General features: G+C 41.5%; 1 protein-coding gene across 1 annotated transcript in view; it reads right to left on the minus strand.

Moving 5' to 3' along the window:
* B3GALT1 (beta-1,3-galactosyltransferase 1) overlaps positions 1–22,843 on the minus strand; it is a 410,482-nt gene that overhangs the window by 25,990 nt on the left and 361,649 nt on the right. The window contains exon 3 of the mRNA XM_061135308.1: positions 19,168–19,285. The gene's annotated coding sequence lies outside the window, so the exon portion shown is untranslated. The remainder of the gene's footprint in view (positions 1–19,167; positions 19,286–22,843) is intronic.

The following is a 22,843-nucleotide window of genomic DNA, read 5'->3' on the forward strand; positions in this document are numbered from 1 at the left end:
AAAATGAAAATGCACTATATTTACTGAAGAATACCCACATGTAAGTGAACCCATGTAGTTCAAACCCTTGTTGCTCAAGGCTCAAATGTACTGATATATCAAGTTGCCATTCTTGGTAAATAAATGACAGAATTTAGGCAGTGACAGAGTTTCTTAACTTGCATAAAGAAAGATTTCAATGTTTAGTCACTTCATCACTACATTTTATAGGAAGAAAGTCTGTAGAGAGATGAACCATTGTGACTCAGTAGAAGAACCAGTGGTATCTACAACTAGAACTCAGGTGTCTGTTTTTATCAAGAGCCTTCTCATTTTCTAGAAAAGAGACCACATTATGCCTTTCAAGGATGGACAAGTCAGGGAAAGTCAGTCTTTTTCTGTCTTCCTGCCTTAGGCACCAAAGGATGTTCACTAAGAAGATAACATCATTATTCAGACAGGGCTGACTCTCTCTAGAAAAAAAAAATCTAGGCTTCATCTGAGTGGTATCTATTTATTGACTTTAAGTTTTCCACTGTGGGCACAAGTGTTTATATGAAAGATCATTACCCTTACTAAGTCATTATACAAAATGGTGGCTTCTTGTAGTCTGAGAAGTTATAACGATTGATCCTATGACCACAAGAACACCATTGCCCTGAACTGATTCCCACCCCCTCTTTTTTTTTTTTTAAGTTCTGACCTGTATTAGAGGGTATTTTTGAAATGGTGACCAGCCCAGCACACCCTAATTTGTCTGGCAAAGTTCTCATTTTAGTTAATAATCCACTCTACAATAGTTCAGCTCTTCACTGATATAGAAGTCCAACGCTGAACTTGTTTTGTTAAAAATTCTGATTTCATCCTTATATTCTAAATTTCAATGTTGGAAGTAGTCTTAAAAGATGATTTAAGACAATCATCTACCCCAGGGATAAATAATATATTAGATATGAATATATCTTAGGAACTCCAGGAAGAACTTCCAGAATTCCTTGGGAATTTGTACTAGAATCTGATCACGTTCATTTAAAGATGTCATATTTCATGTACAGACTAGCTGTTTCTATAATTCCAGCATGTGTCTTCTAGTTTTACACTGGGACTTGGTGGTGGTGGGGTGGTGGTATTGAGGGAGAGTCAAATCAATTCTCTTTTAGAGTATTTATGTGAGGGTAAATCAGTAACTGTCAGCTTTCCTTTCCCCAGATTAAGACATGGTCTTTTCAGTGGTGGGGAGAAAGAAGAGCTTACATCACAGTTGTTCCATCATTGCCCAGAATTACTTTTCCATGAGCAAATCAGGAAATAGCTCCTTTTGGGTAGCAGTTTTCTTCTGACTCATTGGCAATGAAACATCTGCAGTATCTTTCTAAATGTAGTTTGTGTGTGTGTGTGCACACACATGCACACTCTCAGTCACGTACAACTCTTTGCAACCCCATGGACTGTAGCCCATCAGCTGCCTCTGTCCACGGGATTCTCCAGGCAGGAACACCGGAGTGGATTGCCCTGTCCTTCTCCAGGGGATCTTCCCGACCCAGGGATCAAACCTGCATAATTTAAGGACCTGGATTTCCTTGAGAGCTTCTCCGTATGATCTACAACAGTCACTGGCACCTCTGTTCTTGTTTTTGTGAAATTAATTTCCGAGTCTGGGAGTTTTGAGCTCACCACCTGGCAAGGAGAGACGGCCACTGCTACACGGCTCAGGCTCTGAGCTGCGGGCTTGGCGAAAGCTGTTCTTCACAAGGACAAAGAAGCCACGGAGGGGGAGGGGGCATGTTTACTTTCACTCTTCTCAGACAACAGTGGGAACGAATCTAAACTCTGGCAGGAGAGCATTAGGTGCCAAACTGTCACTGTCATTTGCATAATGTGTAATCTAAGGTGTTGATTCATCTCGGATAGACAGGCATGGTTAGTGAGGGGAGGTGAAATTACCCATCACCCCTCTGTCTGCCCTTTAAGAAACCAACCACTTTCCTTCTCTCCATCAGTTCCACAGAGGCAGGGACCTTTCTGCTCCATTGAACTTGCTTCCTGTCTCTACTTAGCAAACTGACTAATGCTGCTAGCTGTCTGCTGCTGCTGCCTCTGATGCCGCGAGCGCTCTGCTGCTCCCATGCAAAGGAAAGGAATAAAGCCATTATTACTGCAACTGGGTGTCTGGTGTGCATTTTGGGTTTTCACTTTTATTTTGTAAAATTGCAGCCCATCCCTAAATGGGACTTACCTTTTGAAAACTGAAGTATACACATTTGGAAAGTGTTGTGTTGTTAAAATGGAACCACTTGATGTTAATATAGTTACAGAATAACTGATTCGAACAGACCGCTTGTTGCAGTGGGCATATGGCATAGAACTTTGGTTTTGGAGATCAGATATACCCACTCCAGTATTCTTGCCTGGACAACCCCATAGACAAGAGGAGCCTGGCGGGCTTTAGTTCATAGGGCCACAAAGAGTCGGACATGACTGAAGTGACTTAGCATGTATGTAAGTGTTTGCATGTTTATGTAGTAGCAAATGCCTTTGTTTTAACAAATGAATCCTCTCATTTTAATAAAATTCCTTTCATTAAATATTCAGTGAGATTTGTATTTTTAAACATACAGTGGTCAAAGGGGAGACTTTTATAGCTCTGACTTGCAACACTGTCTTAACTCGTCTGTCCTATTTCCACTATACAGTAATGATGTTTAGTCCCCTTGGTGACCAAGGATAAGATGCTTCTAAATCCCTTCCAACATAAACAAACTATAAACATTTATACAAACATTATAAATATTTTATAAACATTTTTTCTAATTCTCAAACATTTCAGAGGCATTTCTAATTCCTTCTGGTTGAATTGTATGAAATTGCCAGGTATGAAGCTTAAAAATGACTGAACATCAGCAGCTTCATATGGCTCAGTCCCACAGCTCAAGATTCAAACTCAAGTCAGGAAGGATCTCAAGCTAGCCTTTCTTCCACAATGCCATGCTGCTGCCTTATTTATTTCTATTCCAGGCTGCTTCAAGCATGTAGTCTAATACGTATTTCATATTCCATATAACATGTGGATGATAAATATTTGTTGGCTGGCTTTTAAAACACAGATTTAGAGGAAGCATAGATCTATGCTTTATAACCATTTAGCAAAGTGTTAGGTCTCAGTTTTTAGCCACTGTAAAGCTGGTAGTTATCAAGAACTATTAGATATGATCTCTTACGTCATTAATTCTCTACTCTCTACATATGGTACAGTTTCCCAAAGTCCAAATAGCTATCACTAGTAATGGGCTCTTCATGAAGCAGGCGAAATCCTGCATCTCTGATCTCTCCTCTTGTGTTTTCTCCTGCCAGCAAGGCTTAGCAATTTCACAGGTTTTACAAAATAACTGAGAAAGACTTAGATAATCTTCAAAATATCCTTCCCCTTTCTTTCTCACTCTATTAACGTCTCCTTTCCACACTATCATTTTCTTCCTTCTCTAACACTCTCTCTTTTCTAGAGATAATCCGCTAATTTTTTGGCCACAGGTGTTTAGTTCACATCCTTATATTGACCATTTTAAGAACAGATCTGCACATCTTAGGAGAACCCAAGTGGCTGTCATAGTGAGTATGTACAAAAGATGAATTTTGAGAGCAAATCATTGACTGCACAATTTACAGTGTAATTACATAGTAATTACTCAATTTGCTTGTGAACACTGAATCCTCTCCATGGGTTTTAAACAGATGTCACACCAGATGCACCACACTGAAAGGAGAATTTCTATTAACTGCAGCAGTAGTTGGGCAGATTATCTTCAATGGTGCTGCATTAAATTGGTAGCAGAGGGCACTGTTAGGAAGGAGGATTCAGACTTCAGATAGGAGAGGGACAGAAGTTGCCAAACATGATAAAGTTTCTATGAGTAAGTGTATCAAATATAGCAGCAGCATTTCAAAGGATTGGTGAATATGTGGCTTTGGGCTTATGTAACAGTTATCGATAGTAATGATGGAATTTTGGAGAGAACTTCCCAGTGTACAAAATTATTTCTATGTTACCTCATTTGATTATCACCAGAATCCAGGATGTAGGTACCGTGTCCTGGGGCTCAGAGGTCATCCAGGTTCTTACAAGGGATGTGAAATGGAGCCCAAACTAGAGGCCAGGCTGCCTGACTCCCAAGCTACTTCTCTTAGCATCACACCACTGCTTCTTCAAGCATATAGTTCAGTCAATCAGCTGGACTGTGCACGTGTTTTTAATCAAACTGGCTGACCTTTTGATTTGTGAGTTTAAAGTCGAAGTGATTAAATCAGTTGTTTGTGAAAATACAGATTAAGAAGCCCTTGTTTATTTTTATATCAGTCTCTTAGTTTTGGTAGTATTTATTTTCAAACAGCTACAGTTTGAAATCAATTCTTTGTGCAACACAGGAGATTGCCAGACATCCATTCTTCTTTTCAACTGATTCCACGGTCATTCAGGAGAACCACCACTGGTAGCATCACCTTCAAATACTGTATATAGAACGATGCACTATCTTGGTACTGATGCTTTTAAATTGTGGGCAAGTTTGAAATAAAAGAACATACAAACTCCTCAGTGATAACATTTCACTGACAGATGGAAAAACTTGAATATGTCCCTGAGTTTCCTCTCTGACCAACACTTCTATGTTTTTTAAGCATGAACTGATCCCTATTCCATCTCATTCCAGCTAAATATCTTTCCTCATTCAAATCCGGACAACGGAATGTTTGCTCAACAGCCTGCCCACTACGGATCCCTGCTCCCTGGTGTGTGAAAAGGTCTTATTAAGTTTCTTAGTAAGGCTCAGCATTCAGGAGGCGGCTCAAGGGGTGAGGGCTCCAGAGAATTTACTTTTCTGAGTCCCTGAAGGCATCTCCCTGGGGCATGACTTCCAGACAGAGGTGGGGACTGGTGAGGGTGACAGGGAAATGACCTGATTGTCAATAGGACTCCCACACACATGTCAGCTCTGGGCTGGGAAAGCTGCTTCTTTTTCTCCTTCATAAAAAAATTGTCAGTGCTCTCCAGAGATTTCCTTCCCTTTTTCTCGCCTCCCCAAAGACTCTGTGGTGCTTGCAGCCCCTTCTTCTGCCTCCTCCATTTTCTCACCCTACCCTCACTGTGCGGTCTCCCAGCTCACTTCTCGCTCCACTCTCCTCTCTCCTGCTGGGGATTTATACCCACCTCTGGAACACTTTCCCTCCTAGGGATCCTCCTGCCAACACTTTCTGTCCTGTTCTCCCACCTTCCTCCTGAAACCAAGCAGGACCCTGTGGGGCTCCTGGCCACAGAGGCCTTTCCGCTCTCCTCCCCTGCTGTTTCTTGTCTGTAGGGAAGAGACTCCAGCCTCCATGACCTTCCGTGAATCCCAAAGGAAAGATTTAAAGAACTGCTGTCAATCAGAGAAGGGACGGGATGCTGAGACAAGGGAGAAGCAGCCAAGAAACAATAGTGCAGACTTGGGACAGGGTCCTGGTTCCACCTCAAGTTCAGTTCAGTTGCTCAGTCGTGTCCGACTCTGCGACCCCATGGACTGGCAGCACGCCAGGCCTCCCTGTCCATCAACAACTCTACCTCAAGAGATACACATAAAATCCCCAACAAATGGAAGATGTTAGCAATCCAGAGAAGATCACAATTTAATAATCTCAAGAAGCTCATCAGGAGATCACCTGAGGCAAGATTAAAGGAACCAGAGCAGCTCTTAAAGAAACCGCCTGAAGCTACAGAAGCAGAAGATATTAAGAAGAGGTGTCAACAATACACTGAAGTGAAGTGAAGTGAAGTGATATCACTCAGTCATGTCTGACTCTTTGCGACTCCATGGACTGGTAGCCTACCAGGCTCCTCCATCCATGGGATTCTCCAGGCAAGACGACTGGGGTGGGTTGCCATTTCCTTCTCCAGGGGATCTTCCCGACCCAGGGATCGAACCCAGGTCTCCCACATTGCAGGCAGACGTTTTAACCTCTGAGCCACCAGGGAAGCCTACACAGAAGAACTATATAAAAAAGATCTTCATGACCCAGATAACCACGATGGTATGATCACTGACCGAAAGCCAGACATGCTGGAGTGTGAAGTCAAGTGGGCCTCAGGAAGCATCACTACGAACAAAGCTAGTGGAGGTGATGGAATTCCAGTTGAACTATTTCAAATCCTAAAAGATGATGCTGTTAAAGTGCTGCACTCAATATGCCATCAAATTTGGAAAACTCAGCAGTGGCCACAGAACTGAAAAGGTCAGTTTTCATTCCAATCCCAAAGAAAGGCAATGACAAAGAATACTTAAACTACTGCACAATCGCACTCATCTCACACATTAGCAAAGTAATGCTTAAAATTCTCCAAGCCAGGTTTCAATAGTATGTGAACCATCAACTTCCAGATGTTCAAGCTGGATTTAGAAAAGGCAGAGGAAACCAGAGATCAAATCGTCAACATCCATTGGATCATTGAAAAAGTAAGAGTTCCAGAAAAACATCTACTTCTGTTTTACTGACTATGCCAAAGCTTTTGACTGTGTGGATCACAACAAACTGTGGAAAGTTCTTAAAGAGATGGGAATACCAGACCACCTTTCCTGCTTCCTAAGAAATCTGTATGCAGGTCAAAAAACAACAGTTAGACATGAAATAACAGAAACAACATGAAAATTGACATGAAACAACAGACTGGTTCCAAATTGGGAAAGGAGTACGTCAAGGCTGTATATTGTCACCCCGCTTATTTAACTTCTATGCAGAGTACATCATGAGAAACGCCGGGCTGGATGAAGCATGAGCTAGAATCAATATTGCAAGGAGAAATACCAATAAACTCAGATATGCAGATAACACCACCCTTAGGGCAGAAAGCCCTAACTCAATATTCAGAAAACAAAGATCATGGCATCTGGTCCCATCACTTTATGGCAAATAGAGGGGGAAACAATGGAAACAGTGAGAGACTTTACTTTTGGGGGCTCCAAAATCACTGCAGATGGTGACTGCAGCCATGAAATTAAAAGATGCTTGCTCCTTGGAAGAAAAGCTATGACAAATCTAGACAAAATGAGACCTTAAAAGCAGAGACATTACTTTGCTGACAAAGGTCCATCTAATCAAAGCTATGGTTTTTCCAGTAGTCATGTACGGATGTAAGAGTTGGACTCTAAAGAAAGCTGAGTGCTGAAGAATTGATGCTTTTGAACTGTAGTTTTGGAGAAGACTTTTGAGAGTCCCTTGGAATGCAAGAAAATCCAACCAGTCCATCCTAAAAGAAGTCAGTCCTGGATATTCATAGGAAGGACTGATGCTGAAGCTGAAAGTCCAATACTTTGGCCACCTGATATGAAGAACTGAGTCATTGGAAAAGACTCTAATGCTGAGAAAGATTGAGGCAGGAGGAGAAGGAGACGACAGAGGATGAGATGGTTGGACGGCATCACAAACTCTATGGACATGAGTTTCAGTAAGCTCCAGGAGTTGGTGATGGGCAGGGAAGCCTGGCATGCTGCAGTCCAAGGAGTCGCAAAGAGTCTGACGTGAATGAGAGAATGAACTGAACTGAACAAGATAAAACAGACTCAATAAAAGATGGCTATTATCTTGCTGATTTTTAAGATACAAACTGACTCCAATAATTGAACTGAGTTCAACCTAGGGAGCAAAATCCAGTTTTGATAGAAGCAGCACTGTATTCTTGGTAAAAAGGTTCTTCATGTCATCATATACAGATTGTGGCAGTCATTTGCGAGGGATGTCACAGGAAATATATAATAGTCACCAGGTGCTGAAATTTGAGGATGATGATTTTGAACAGGTAAGTATAAATGTACAGACTTGGATTTCAGTCCTAGCCATGTATTAGTCTTGGAAACACTGTATAACCTCCATCAGTTCATTTTGTAATCTGCAAGATGAAGATTCTATAGAACCCACTGTGCAGGGTTGTTCCTAGCGCAATTAAGATCATGTATGCAAAGCTCATGGCACAGAACTTAGCATGCAGTAAGCACTCAATGAAGGCTGCCCATTACCGGGGTTCCACTTTTCAAATTAGAGCAGATTCAAATGTATTCTTACACAAATATTGATTTTACTCACTTGCCATCTGATTTACTTTCCTGTAATGGGTGTGGGCCTGGATAGTGGTGGAGTCTAAGGGAGAATGGATACATGTATATGTGTGGCGAAGTCTTTTTCAGTTCACCTAAAATCATTACAACGTTGTTAGTCAGCTACACCCCAATACAAAATGGAAAGTTGTTTTTTTTTTAAAAAAAAGAATAAAGAGGTGTGGCTGGACTATCTTATTGGGAGTATGTGATGCATGAGAGATTCATGCATCACATGGACTGTGATAGGAAATATATCAGGAACCATTATGGTGGATTTCGCATCAACTATATGACCACTGCCTATCATATTTCTGGACACTGCCAATGCCTATAGACCACCCAATTCACAGGGTGGTGTTCATTAATTTATAAGGCAGTTCATCATGTGCTAGACTTACTTCACTAGGATCCAAGGGATATTTTGTGCTATTAGGAAAGACATGAAAAGCCATTTGTTGGATCTCAGGTAGCTTGTATTGGTGAAGGAGGGTTTGTTGACCATTTCATGTTATAGGGCCTTTTCCAAATCCTGGAAGTAAGTGGTTTATGCTAATTTATTTGTCTAACATCTATAGAGGAGTACTTTTTGGCTCTGGGCTGGACGCCAGGGAGCCAGAGGTGTATGCTGGACATGTCACAGGCTGTGAGAAAGCAGGGGGCTTTGCACACAGCAATTAAGTATTGAGGTGACTGGGAAAGAAGTTCATCATAAACATAGCAGAGTTAAGAGTAAGCTACCCTAGGAGGGCAGGGGAAGGATTATCCACTCTAGGCCGTGACACCTTTGCTGCCCGGAGAAGTCTTGTCTGTTCTCAGGGATCCCTTTGTGCTGTATCTCCAGGGCTGAGTGAAATCTACCAGGAATACCTGTCACAAAGTCTCGGATGGGGCAACCTTGTGATGTGACCAGTCCTAACCCAACTTCCACCCTTGGGACTTCTTTTTTTTTTTTCTCCTTATTTTTTAACCTAGGAGTTGTGTCATTTCCTGATTTCCACTCCAGTCTGCTCAGTGGCTAAGGCACAGCTTGAGAAGGACTCTGGTTATAGTGCATCCAGAGCCATCCACAAACACAGCATCAGGAAAGCCAACTCCTCACAGCAGCCCCGCAGAGAAGAGGAAGGGTCAGGTCCGTGGCCAGAGAGAGGGCAGGGCGAGTGTTATCTGCATAGCAAAGCCTGGCTCCCTGCTCCTCAGCCCCGCTCCGGGTATGGGTGGGTGGGTGGGTAGGGATTGCCTGCTTCCTGTTGCTCTTCACTCTCACTGAGGTACCTTCAAGGCCAACCCAGCTAGCTGGTCAGGGGGCACTGAGAGGGCCTGGTCCAGGATCACAGTGGCTGAGGAGCTTGTCAGATTCTCCACTGCCCTGTGTCAGCCTTAGGGGTGGAAGCACTGCATTGTGACTAAATGAACCGTCTCACTTCCTGCTTCCTCAGAGTGTCATCTGTGCTACTCCATGTGCCTCACTCTGGGGAGCCTCGTTTCCTCAACTGGCAGGTGAATGAGCAAACACCTACCTGCAGGGCCATCATGAGCAATAAATGAGATGACCTGTGAGGCGCCTGGCATGGGGAAGATGTACAAACCACGCTGGTGTCTGAGCCTTGGCCTCTGTGCATTTTATCACACTGGTGTCCCTGGGGCCTGGGGTCGTGCCTCTGAATGTGAAGTGTGATTGTTATGGTGGGGAGGATGCTTGGTAGACCACGATACAAAACTGTGCGCTTTATTGACCAATATTCCTGTGTGCTACTGGCATCCCTGACTCTCACCCTTTCCCTGAACTTCATCCCTTCTCTGGGCCTCATTTAGTACCAGACCAGTGCCTCATTCCTCACCTTCACCTCACTCCTGACAGGGCATCTCCTAATCAGTTTCCTTAAGGTTCTGTGAGGGTTTGGGACCCACAGACCTCCACAGGGGCTGAGAGAGGTGATACCCACTGAGCTAAAGTGTAGGTACCCAGTGTCTCCTGGGTCTCCTCGTCTTCACCTCTGACTCAGCTGCCTGGGCAGTTGTTCTGGAAGACATCCATCAGAAGCCAAAGGACACTGGCTCCTGCCCTTCCTATCAGCTCCTCTTCCTGGGGCTTGGGAGGCCTGAAGGGAAACCTTACTGGTTTTCAGGAGTGAGCAGAGCGTGCTGTGAGCCCCGGCGGGCAGAGCAGTAGAGCATGAACCTGGGAGTCGAGGGACAGCCCATTCCCAGCTGTGTGCCCAAGGCCGTTCCACACAAGGCATGTGCCTGAGACACGGAACCAGATGCAGATGGACCTGCAGCTCTGCCCAGATGAAGAATGTTCAAAAAAGCCCATCTTGGGGGAAATTGCAGGGCCCCCATCTTTAAGTAAAAAGAAGCACCTAAAGTAATGCCTTAGCTTGCAGGACTGAAAGAGAAGAAATCATAGGGTAATAAACACTCGCGTTTAGCTCAGAGTTAGTCATGGTCCAAGATCTTTATCAGTATTTCATTTAAAAAGAAAAAGAAAATAAATGTCAACCTCACAGTGAATACTGAATTGTTGCTGTTTAGCTGCTCATTCATGTCCAACTCTTTGCAACCCCAAGGACGGTAGCCCACCAGGCACCTCTGTCCGTGGGATTTCCCAGGCCACTGGAGTGGGTTATTGTTTCCTTCTCCAGTGGATCCTTCCTGACCCATGGACTGAACTGAATCTACTGCACTGGCAGGCAGATTCTTTACTGGTAGTGGTTTAGTTGCTAAGTTGTGTCTGACTCTTGCGACCCCTGTCCATGGGATTTTCCAGGCAAGAATACTGGAGTGGATTGCCATTTCCTTCTCCAGGCCGACCCAGAAATTGAACCCAGGTCTCCTGCATTGCAGGCAGATTCTTTACCGACTGAGCTATGAGACAAACTGATAAGCCACTAAGGAAGCCCTGGATACTGAATTACAAACTGGATAATACATCAAACAACTTAGCAATGTCTACAGAGTTTAGAGAGTGGGTCCAAGTGTTACTGCACAGATCCTCTGCACAAGCCGAGAACAAAGACAGAGGAGCAAATGCAGTCAGCATTTCTCCAGTTGATATAGGTCAAGGGCACTGTACTTTCTGAACTACTGCTCTGAGTCAGGCAAAGAAAAGGGGTAGACCATCCTTCAGAAGCAGAAATGAAAAGGATATCCCAAGGAAAAAATTATTTATGGTGTACTCTGAATATGATGATATGGAATTAGCAAGAGACTTGTCTTCTACTGCCAGCCTATCTCAAGAAAACTACTTTGACCCATAATAGAGAAAAAATAGAACACAAACCTTAAAATTAATACTTATTTATGAGCTTCCCTGGTGGCTCAGTGGTAAAGAATCTGCCTGCCAATGCAGGAGATACAGGTTCAATCCCTGATCTGGGAAGATCCTACATGATGTGGAGAGACTAAGCCTATGAGCCACAACTATTCAGCCTGTACTCCAGAGCCCGGGAGCCATAACTCCTGAGCCTATATGCCACAGTTCCTGAAGCCCATGCGCCCTGGAGCCCATGATCTGCAATAAGAGAAGCCACTGCAATGAGAAGCCTGTGCACTGCAACTAGAGAGTAACCTCCACTTGCTGATACTAGAGGAAAGCCTGTACAGCAACGAAACCCAGAACAGCCAAAAATAATTAATTTTTAAAAAAATGAATACTTATTTAAAGCAAGGAGATAAAGGATTTGGGAAAATATTTTAAGGGTCCCAGGCATGAGTAGGCATGAGCAGGCACAAGGTCTGGAGGAGAGTGAACCCCAGGGGAACCCCAGGGGTGAGTAACAAGAAGGGCCCTGCTGTCCTTTCTCCTCCCCTTGTTCTTTCCCTCCCCTGGCCTTCCCATCTGCCATCTTCAATTTCCCCAACTCCTTCCTAGCTTCCAGGAGCCTCCTCAGTCCTGCCTCAATCAAAGGAAGATAATGTCCCATTAGAATGTGAGTAGTTTATCTGAGAAGGAATCTACCTCAAGCTAATGGAGGCTGATTCTGATAGTGCTTTAGGTAACAGTTATATTTCAGTAGGAAGTTCTTTAGGGTCTTATCTGAAAAGAGTGAAGAGGATGCTTATTCCACAAGGTCACATGCCATTCAAATGTCAGGTATCTTCACATGGAGGAAAAAGGATGGTTAAGTTCCAGATTTCCCGAAAACACTGCAGGGGGACGGCTGCCTCCTCCCGCTGTAGATCTAAGATGAGGTCAGGTATTTCTATCGCCTTCCTTGACGCTGTTGTCTGCTCGTGATGCTTTCTGTCACTTCACTGGGAAAAGACCAGGTCTGCCTTAAACGTAAGAGTGAATGTTTATTGAGCCCTCACCATGTTCAATCGGTCTTTTAATCCCTTTATGTTTATTACCTGATCTAGTTTTTACAATCAACAAAGGTGGGTTATTCTGTGCCCATTTTAAAGATGAGGCACTTCCCTGGTGGTGCAGATGGTAAAGTGTCTGCCTACAATGCGGGAGACCCGGGTTCGATCCTTGGGTCGGGAAGATCCCCTGGAGAAGGAAATGGCAACCCACTCCAGTACTCTTGCCTGGAAAATCCCACGGATGGAGGAGCATGGTAGACTACAGTCCATGGGGTCGCAAAGAGTCGGACACGACTGAGCGACTTCACTCACTGCATCATTGAGTATTTTGCCTAAGGTCTCAGGGTAAGGAAAAGGCAAAGTTAGGTTTCAAACCCAGATGTCTGGTCCCTGGGCCCAGACTGTAAACCATGATGTAGACTGTATTTCCAGCAACGAGTATAGAGCCTGGGACTCAACCACTATTTCTGCTTGTCTTTGTATATCCCTGTGATGATTAATTTTATGGGTCAACTTGGCTGGACTGTGGTGCCCAGATATTTCGTGAAACGTTATTCTGGATGTTCCCATGAGGGCCTTTGGATGTGATTTACATTCAAATCAGTGGACTTTGAGTAAAGCAGAATGTTGGCCATAACAGGGGTGTTGGGAAGTGGGGGTCGGGAGGGAGGTTCATTCAATTCGATGAAGTTCTGAATAGAATAAAAGGCTGATCTTCCCCAAGCCAGAGGGAATTCTCCAGCACTGCTTTTGGACTTCATCTGCACTGTTGACTGATCCTGGTTTTCCTGATTTTTCAGACTCAAACTGCAACTCTTTCTTGAGTTTCCATCCTGCTGGTTTCCTCTATCAGATTTTTGGACTTATAAAGCTTCCACGATCAGTTAAGCCAATACCTAATAATGCTCTTCTAATACATACACATCTCTGCTTAACTTGATAACTAGTTCCTTAAGGCTAGGTCCCAGGCCCTCTTTTATTCTTCTCAGTTTAAGTTTTGCCCATTTTCTAAGCAAATTCTCCAGTCCTTGGTCTCAGTTGCTATTCCAATAACTTTTATTCATTCCAATAACCTTTATATTCACACCATAGCTCAGATGTATCTATGGAGCTCCAGACCAATATATCCAACTGTGTATTTGACCTATTTTTTTGGATATCTGGGAGGCACCTGAATGCAGCAAGGACAAAAGTAAATTCATGCCCTAGCAACCCTGATTCTCTTTTAGGGTTCCCTATTTCTATGAAATGTGCTTGTAGCTACCTGAAACTCCAGGAACCATTGTTAATAGCTGTCTTCTTCTCATTTCTGTACTTAATCATCACCATGCCCTGCCAATATCACTTCAGACATTTCTCATATTTTATGACTTCTCTCCATCTCCACTACCACCACTGTACCCAACATATGGGTATTTCTTATCTTGACTCTCCTATGATAACTTTTCAAGTGGTTTACCTATGCATTCCAGCCATAGTGATCTTTCCAAAAAAAAACAAAGATGATCATATTTTTTGCCACTATGTGTTTGAAACCATTCAGTGACTTTCTCTTACACTAGGAAGAAGGCCAAATTCTTAGCATGGCTACGTGGTGGTCCCAAGGCTCTGCATGGTCTCATCCTGCTGCATTTTCCTCCTTGATCTCTCTACTCCTCTCTTCTTACTTCTTCAATTCCCCAAAAATGCTTCCTTATATCACTGGTCCTTTGCATATACTGTTTCTTTTCTTTTAAATGTGGGGCATTATTCCCAACCCCTCAACTCTCATATCAGAAGTCACTGAAAAGGGGAAATTATATTCCACATAGTCTCCTTCAGGCAGATTTTTTGTTGTTGTTGTACAATCTTATGAAATTAATCTAAATTAATAAGAATAATAATAGCTAGGATTTATTGAGTGCTGATCAAGTTCAAATGTGAAGCACAGTGCTAAAAATTTTATAATCATATTTAAATCATTATATAATTAAAAACACAACATAATTGGAGAAGTAGATAATATTATTGTTTACTTTTATAGATAAAGAACCTGAAAACCTGGGTGAGAAGCTAAATGCACCTTTGGTAGTCTGATGACTTGCTGGATAGGTGGAGTATATACTTGGAGTGAGCTGGGACTAGATCTGTGATTGATCAGTACTGTTATCGGACTGCCTGTCATGTAGAATATGTCCAGTACCTACTTGTTGATTGAAAGAACGACGAATACTTGAATGAGTAATGAACTAGGACACATTTTAATATGGAAACTAACTGGGTATCCCTTTCATTCTCTACCCTAAGTTAGTTGCCTATGAGATTATTTTCAAAATTCTAGTTGGTTGCTTGCCAATGAGAAAATGGCATTCCCAATACTAGAAATGATTTAGAGACCCTTCATTCTTCATTTTGATGACTATCTGCTCCATTTCCAAGTAAGACTCCCAGTGAAGGGTGATTTTTTGTTGTTGTTGTTCCTGTCATTTTGGGGCTTCTGAAATAGAGGGAGTCACAAAGATAAGCACAAATGTGCACACACTATATTAGGTATGTCCACACTAGCTGCTATCACATATAAACTAAATTTCCAACCTTAACACAATAGATGGTTATTTCTTGTTCAACCTAGTGAGGCTGTTCCTGTTTGGCCAGACAGCTTTCTACCTAGTGATCTAGGAGCCTGACTCTCTCCATCCTTGAGGGCCTCAGACTTTTCTCATGCAGCTCTCAACAGGGGAGGGCAAGCATGGGGCAACCTACCTCCTAAAAATTCTGGCCCCAAAAGGAAACATGCCACTTCATTTGTTTCCCACCGTGAGAAATTCATCATCTGATCACACCCAACTCTAAGGCAGGCGAGGACATGCTGCTGAGTTACATGCCCAAGAAAAAGAGAGGAAACATATTTGAGTAAGTTACCAACCATCTCTGCCCTATTTCTACTCCTATAATACAAAACAGAGAGATTCTATAGGATTAGTACCCTAGAGTATGGAAGACGAAGCTTAATTTTAATGATGGATATCTGGAAAGACCTGTGAAGAAGGGGATTTTGGGTAGATCTTGAAGAATAGGTAACTTTTTAATAGAAGGAGACCCTAACAGGCGTAACTTACTCTGGTACCAAAAATGATGAGATTTGAAGTTAGGAGGGAGTAGGCAATGAGAAAAAAATCTCAGAGTCAAGTAGAAATTATTTTAATAATCTCTTTTCCCTGAATTCCTCTATAACTAATTAAATAATGAACAGAATTACCCCCTCCACCATGGGTATCTTAGTCCCTAATGTGAAGATATGAAATAATTAGAGGGTGTGCTGTGTAAGAATTTTAATGTCATGGAAAACTTCTATTTTCAAGACGGCACTAATTATACAGAATGAGGCGAAACAAAGGGAAGATGTACAATTAGCAGAGCTTAGCTTATTACAACCAGTTCTGTTTAGAGGCTCTTCTAGATACGTAATAAGTTGAGAGTGACCTAGTACTTATCTTTTAGAGGACAACTCTGGAGATTACAGAAATGCAGGACATGGTCATTTTATATTTAACCATGGTGATGGTATAGGGAGACTTCTGCATTCTAGACTTTTCCTCTCTAGTGGCAGAGATAAATAGAAGGGTCTTGGGAGGGAGAAGACTGTCCTTTCTTTGGTCTGCCAGTCATTGGTTGGGTGATCACAACCTTTCTAGGTTACTTCCTCCACGATATGGGGATAGTAATATTACATATGAAAGCATTCAGCACTGAGACTGGACTATATTAAGGACCCTGTTTTTATTCTAGATCCATTTCCCTTCCCTCCTCTGATTTTTTTCTTAAGCAGGATTTCAGTCACCTCAATAAAAAATCCTTAAGACTTTAAGGACTGTACAAGAATGACTGTAATATAAGATGGATGTACTTCCTCTAAATCGACCAAACTTCAATAAAGGCAGTTATAATATCAGTGGCTCTATCTGAGCAGTGTCAAGGATAAAGAAATACCTTAGTTGTCAAACCCCAGGGGGGTTGACTCAGCTCGTCTTTTCTTCCAAAGAAGATAAACTGCAACTCACGCAATTTGCTTTTTGCTAAGGGGTTCTCATTTTGGTTTCAAACAAGCTCTTCAGTGCAAAAGACAATCTCTCCTACATATACATTAAATGGGCTATGACGGGGCACCCGAAAAAACGGGCTTTTCCCTAGATTCTGTTGCTGGAATATTAGAAATGGATATGAAAACTGAGACCTTAAAAACTGTACAATATTACACATTATTCAAATGCAAAGTGCTGTGGGCTGCCATCCCAAGTGTCAGCTATGAATGACCTAGACACCCAAGCTCACCTCAGCATTGACTGAGAGGGTACAGGCCCTCAGCTTCAGGGACTGCATTAGGATTGCATTATCATATCAAGCACCCACATGCCAAGTTCTCGATAAAAATGATCATAATCCAGAGCGAGGGTTAAAGTATGAGAGTTTGATTTGTGTAAGCAAATCAAAAGCATTTAGAGTCAAGCTACTTGATCTATCTTAAAGCTCTGCCAGGAATATAAATATAAGAACAGCCTCAGAACCAGAACAGGCAAGAGTTGAGAGAGTAGAAACTAAAGATTATTTGCTATTTTTTCCTGATTTACTCTAATCCAGTCACACTGGCTTTCATTCAGTTCTGTGAACCAGCCAAGTTCAAGGCCTTCTGTCTTAAAACCTCTGTAAATCATCCCTCTGCCTCTTCAGAGATGCCATTTGTAATAGGCTGGATTGTTTTCCTTAAGCTGTGTTAACAAACGGCTTCTACGTCTCAGTGGCTTAAGACAATACAGTCTGTTGTTTCCTCATGCTACATGCTACACGTCCAGTGTGAGTTGGTTGAAGGAACTCTGTTCCTTGAAGTCACACAAGTTCCAGGCTAAGAGAGCAACCACATCTTGGAACACAACACTTGTTAGGCTGCCTCAGGGAAAGGGATCTACAGAAGCAACACTTAGATGCTCCAATGTGGAAGTGATACGTACTTCTGTACACAGCTGATGAGCCAGACCAGACCCCATGGCCCACGGAACCGTGGGTGGACTAAGGCAATGCAACCCTACATGTGCCTGGAGAGGGAGGGGAACGGCTCTCTTGACTCTCACACCTTCTGTGACCACTTCATGAAGCAGTTTCTCACTCTCCACTGCCTTAGCATCCCTTTTGTTTTCCATAATGCTTACCCCAATTTGTAATTGTATTATTTATTTACTTTCTGCTTTGGTTTTAGATGTTTTACCTCCATTGAACTATGAGATCTCTAAGAGGGGGACTTCCCTGGCAGTCCAATGGTGGACTCTGTGCTCCCAATGCAGGAGGCCTGGGTTTGATCCCTGGTTAGGAAACTAGATTCCACATGCCACAAATAGAGTTTGAATGCCGCAACTAAAGGTGTCACAATGCCATAACTAAGGCCGGCACAGCTGAGTGAATGAACAAATAAATACATCATACATTCCTACATCCCTGAGGAAGGACCATGTCAACAGGCTAATTCCATGGAACAGTTCTCAAAAATGGTTAATCAACCTAATATATTTAAATACTGAATCTAACATTTGTCTTCAATTAGGAGAATCCTTGTGATAATGCCACGTCTCTGCTGACATTCTTTGCGGCTATGGACTATCACCTCTCCATTGCCCCTTATCAGGGGATACTCCCTCCATACAGTGGTGGGGGGCAAGACAAAGACAACCCGGGTGTTCTTTCAAATGCTGTTAGCAATCGGAAAACTCTCAACTAAACCCTTACAGGAATCTTCAAAAGTGGCAAAAATCAACACATTCAGTACACACTGCTGTAAACTTTGTAAATACTGAAAAGAAGAAAGGGATGCGGTGAATGTGCATGGTGTTGAATTCACTTTTGGCAAATTATCTCGTAGAGATTAGTTCAGAGCTGTCACCTTGCCCTCCACTCACAGCTGCGCTTCAATGTCAAACTGAATCAGTATTTAAAAGGCACTCTGAGATAACTCTTCACTTCAGGTGCCAGGAAACAGTTTGTTTAGAGAGATTAAGTTACTGGCCCACATCACAGAGATGATGGTGGGAAAGGTAAAACTATGGTTCAAGTTACCTCTTGCCAGTGTGGAGCTGTGGGCCTTCTTTTTCTGAGTCATACTCCAGGACGGCTGCAATCATTTTTATAAACTTAGCATGTTATTTACCACAAAAAGTTAGTGTATAAAGAAGTATTCTGAGCATTTATCTTTGCTTTTTATCATTTTAAATGAAAACATTGTTATGATTACTTGTTATTTTAGACACTTCTTATAACTATACCATCATTTTTTATATGAAATACTGTTATTTTCAAGCGAAATGAGAAATAATTGAAGTACAATTGCCTGTGGGACAAGGTTACCTCAGCAAAGAAAATTTAAGAATCAATTAGCTATGACCTTGGAGAAATGGATTTTTAAATAGGCATTGTCTCAGGTCACCTAAGGCATATCTTCAGTTCCCTACAATTTCATCTTAAAAGAGGCCATCACTAAAATCAGTCAAAGATTTCACAGACACTTGTGAATATGAACTTTTAAAAAAGAGCTATCAATTTTTCCCTCCTGTACAGATATTTATGGCAAGGTTATTTTACAAACCATAATAGGTAAACATTAATAAAAGAAAAAAATGAATTTTTTTCTGTACTCATTAGTTCTTAGATGCTGATTTCTGATTTTACAGAGTTGCTATTATTTTTCCACAGTGATGGGCTACCTAACTGAGCAGTGCATCCTTCTCCCACCTGTTGGACCAACCTTGCTGTGTTCTCCTTACTCCAGATACAGGGCACAGAGCATGGTCTCAGCCCGTCTGATGAGGAGATCTGCAGTGGCTCATGCCAGGAGAAGCTGCTGCTTAGCAAACTGAAGTCACCTAGGTGGATAAGAAGAAGAAAGAACATTTTAGAAACACTGGAAATTAATCAGGCTCAGAGAGATGAAGGCAGAATGCTATCATATAAAAAGAAAACTTTGTATTTAGGCTATAAATACAGTACATAGAATGGCAAGTAAGCAAGCTCTGAACAGATGTTGATCAAATAAAAAATAATAAACAAACAAACAATCAAATAAACATCAGAGCTGGTCCTCGGACTGCAAACCTATATGCCTATAAGACCAGGCAGGTAGGGTCAGTGAGGGAGCAGACTGGGTTTGAGACAGCAGAGAGAGGCAGAGCCGTGCTCAGCTGGTGAACACACATCCCATCTGAGGCAGCCGCCAAGGCTCAGGTCTGCCTGATACCTTCCACTGATGCCATAATGAAAACCAGGCTCAATAATGCCACAACTTCAGGTTCTCAAGGGAAGATAGAAACACAGAGTTTTATGTGAAACCTTTGGAATTTATATTTTAAAATTCAATTAAACAAAACAAAACTTTATGCAGGTCAAAGAAGGCTAAAGCCAAAGTCCACAGGAAGCTTAGGATTAGCTCCTGAGTAGCCATGAGATCTAAGATCTAGGGCAACATCTTTATTTCCAATGATGAAGGATCCAGAGAGTTGAAGCCACTGTGCCATGACACTTGGCTAATTAGCGGCAGAGCTGGGCTTTCTAGGTATGAGTATTCTCCCTTCTATTTATGACTCATGACCACTCTAACATTGGCTGATGATCAGACTTTTTTACATAACAGACTAGGAGCCAATCAGAAGTTGCCTTTCGTTAATCTGATCCTTGGGTCTCAATCTGTATGTCTATAAACCTTCATAATGAGAGGTATAATTTTCTCTTCTCACCATTCACATTATGGAAGGATTTCTGGGTAAAGTCAAGTGACTAAAATACAGTGGTCCCTCAGTGTAGCCAGATGTGAAGAGCGGGAGAGAGGTATGGGCACCGGTGCTGCTGGGTCCCACTGGATCCATCTGCTGGTTCCAGTTTCTGCTAAAAGCCACTGTGTATGACACGTGGTATTGTGTGATGGTTAAGAGCAAGAGATGGGTTTAAATATTGACTTAGCTGCTTATTGTGATATAAGCTCTCAAAGTTCCATGTGTAAAAACAGTGATAACAACAGTACCTGAATCATAGAATTGTACTCAGGTTTAAATGAATCAGTGCATAGAAAGTGCTTAGAATGGTACTGAGATAAGGTACATACTCAGTAAATGTTTGCTACGATTTGTAACAAATGTCAGTATTTACTGAATGCCTACTGTATGCTAATTTACTTCCATTTATTATCTGTAATCATCACCCCAACTCTCTTTGTTTCACGTTAACACCTTTTCAAAAAAGAAAATCAGGACTTTGGGAGAGTCAGCTTCTTGCGTAATGACACCTGGGTAGGAGTGGAGCCGTGTTTGAACGTAGGTCTACTGAGCCTAGCTACTTTCTTAATGCACTACTCTAGTGTCTTCTCAGCGTCCCACTGAAGATGCTATTCAGCTCTTTAAAGGAAGAGATGACTAACTCTGCTCAAACATCAAATACTTATCAAGTCAGATACCAAAGCAAACAATCAAAACACTGCAATGCATGGTATCTTTCTGCCTTATGTGAAAATGTATATTTCTAAATTAGAAGGGTTCCACATGACTATGCATAAGACATGAAACCCTGTGGTCCATTTTCAGCCTGCATCAGCCCTCATTTTTATCCTTTAAAATGTTAGGGCTCTTAATAGATTATATTCTTATTATTGATAAATCTAATTCCATGGAGGTAGCTTTTAGGAAACACATATTGAACGTCAACATAGGGAAAATAAGACCTGGAAGATTTCATTCTAGCCCATTAAAAAAAAAAATCCTTGCTTTTACAGATTTTTTAATACAGAGTACAATAAGATATAAACATTTATTAAAGTATATGAAGCATTAATATGAAGCATCTTATATAAAACATTGAGTGAAGAAAAGGAAGGAAGCAAGAAATATAGGGAATGAGTAGCTACCGACTGCTAACATGTGCCAGATTCTATACCAGGTTATTTATATATACTGTTATTTATATATTAGTATTTAATGAACAAAAATTAATAAAGGTAGGGCCAAAATACATGTGAAAAATGTATATACAGCCAATTAAACTTTTCAGGGGCAGATATTTCAATTTAAACCTTAAGTCTTACTTAGATATAACTCCTAATTTTTTTTAACAGAAAATATTTTAAAAATAATTTTAGCCAAACAAGGGCAAGAAAGGAGGGTATCTTTTAAACTAAAATCAGTTCTGGGAAAATAAAAGCTAGAAAACACATAGACACAAATTTTCTCTGCTTTCAGAAGAAGTTAACATTATTCTAAGAGTTGATATCTATTCTTAGAAATAATATAGAAAACAGGACTGCATTACACAAAGTCAGATGAAAAATATAAGCTACTTTCTTTAGTCTGATTTCTAAAGCACAATTTCAGTGTATAAGTTAGAGTCATCACAACTTTCCAGAATATAAAACGCATCCACATTCAAATGTTGTTTTTAGAATACAAAACAATATTTCAAAGTTTGATAGAAATGAATTTGTTCATTATCTACTATTTTGGATAACTGCCATTATTACTATTTCTCCTTGGGTAGATAATTGAAAATTACTATATAAATTGTTTTGGTTTTCTGGGAAAATAGCCTAGACTCAAAATTTGTCACCCACATTTTAATCTAAGTTATAATTTTACCAGGCCTAAAAATTATAGTTGCTCTAGTACATTATTCTATTACACCTCATTAGTATCTTTTCTTCTTTTTATATTCATATGGCAAAAAGGAATTTTGCCAATGCCATTTATTCCAAAGAGTCCACTCATTTTGTTTCCACATCAAAGTTAGCTATGAAGTATTTTAGTGACAGAATAGTACAAATAAGATAATAAAATATTTGGACATGAGATTTAGTTCCTTCAGTTTTGCTACAGTCCTCTTTATGGCAACAAAGTAATTTACAGTGTGAATTTCTAATACCAGCATCTGATCACAATTTGATCCAGGTTTGTGTGTGGTCTGTCTGCAATAAAGGACTTGAAAAAAGACCCACAGAGCAAAAGAGAAAGCACCACTGAGCTGCCCATTTATTAGCTTATCAAGATATATTCTGTGATTGATGAGGAAACCAAAAAGAAGTGATAGTTGATGTACTTTGTTAATGAATTTAAAAGAAAGAACAGAGGGTTTTCATTCCCTACTCTCAACAACAATGAGCCTAATTTTCCATTTCTCTTGTCACAGGTAGAATCCCAGGGAAACAGACTTTGAGACATTCATGTGGGAAGCTGATCAGAACATGTTCTCAGAAGCAACACCTGTTTTGGGATAAGAAGAGAAGGAGGAAGGGGAGGGAGAGGTTTAACTGTGATGTAGTCACAGCAGAAGCCTGAACCAGCTCACAGGGAGCTCGGGAACCAGGGGGTTAGCTGGTACCTGTCCACTGTCCTGGAGCTGGCTCCCCTGGGCTTGGGCAGAGCGGGCTTCACGCATCTCTTCCCACT

Source organism: Dama dama, chromosome 33, assembly GCF_033118175.1.
Source record: "Dama dama isolate Ldn47 chromosome 33, ASM3311817v1, whole genome shotgun sequence".
NCBI lineage: Eukaryota > Metazoa > Chordata > Mammalia > Artiodactyla > Cervidae > Dama > Dama dama.